This window comes from Nannospalax galili, unplaced genomic scaffold (assembly GCF_000622305.1).
Source record: "Nannospalax galili isolate Female #2095 unplaced genomic scaffold, S.galili_v1.0 scaffold16507, whole genome shotgun sequence".
Taxonomy (NCBI): Eukaryota; Metazoa; Chordata; class Mammalia; order Rodentia; family Spalacidae; genus Nannospalax; species Nannospalax galili.
Window position 1 is genome coordinate 1 of NW_008355578.1, and position 1108 is coordinate 1108.

Below are 1108 nucleotides of genomic sequence, written 5' to 3' on the forward strand. Positions count from 1 at the left end.
AAACCCTTTCAACTAAAAGATACCTAGGACCAGTTGTATACAGCAAAAAAAAATTCCACCAGACATTCTAAGAACTTATACCAATATGTATCGAATCATTCCAAAAGACAAATAAGGAAGGAATACTTCCAAATTATTTTTATGAAGCCAGTATTACTATTAAGGCTAAAATCTTTTGTGATATGATGGTAATTAAGAACTTTGGAGCAGGAAAACTCTGAGACAAGAGATAGGTACGGGGGAGGTGAGCAGGAGTCCCCTACCACCCACCCTCTGTGGTTGCCCAGGATGGAAGTCTTTGTTTTCCAAAGCTTTCACCTGTAACCTTTGCTGCCATATATACCTTGTTTAATTATCCCATGTACATTTTTACTTATCTATTTGCTATTTTGCCTTTTCATTGCATTTCCTCATTTATAAATATAAAAGCCTCCCAAATTGGAGGATGCTACTGACTCCCTTACGAAAGGATCCGTGGATCAGTACTCTAGCATGAAATTATTAAACTCCCTCTCCTCACTTGACTTTGGCTGTTGATTTCTGATTTTTCCGTAACATTATCTTGATGATAAAACCAGGCAAAGATCTGAAAAAAAAAAACAACAACAAAAAATTATATGCCAGGTTTGATGATGAACATAGACATAATTATTCTCAGTAAAGTACTTGAAAACAGAATGCACGTGCATATTAAAAAAATTACCCACCATGATTAAGTCTCCTTCAATCCAGAAATGAATGGATATTTCATTATACATAAATCAGCAAATATAATCCACCACAGAGACAGACTCAAGTTCAAAACAAAATGATCATCACATTAGATAGAAAAATGCCTTTGAGTTAAAGTATTCATGAGAAAAGTAATGGAGAACCTGAGGATGCAAGTGACATACCTCACCATACTAGGGCAGCATACAGCATGCCCACAGACAACATGGAATAGAGAAAATTCAAAGTATTTCCACTAGCATCAGGAATGAGACAAGGATGTCCATTCTCTCCATTCCTGTCCAATATAATAGTGAAGTTTTAGCTACAACAACAGGAAAAGAGAAACGAAATACACTTGAAAAGGAAGAAGTCACAGTATCTCTATGTATAGATG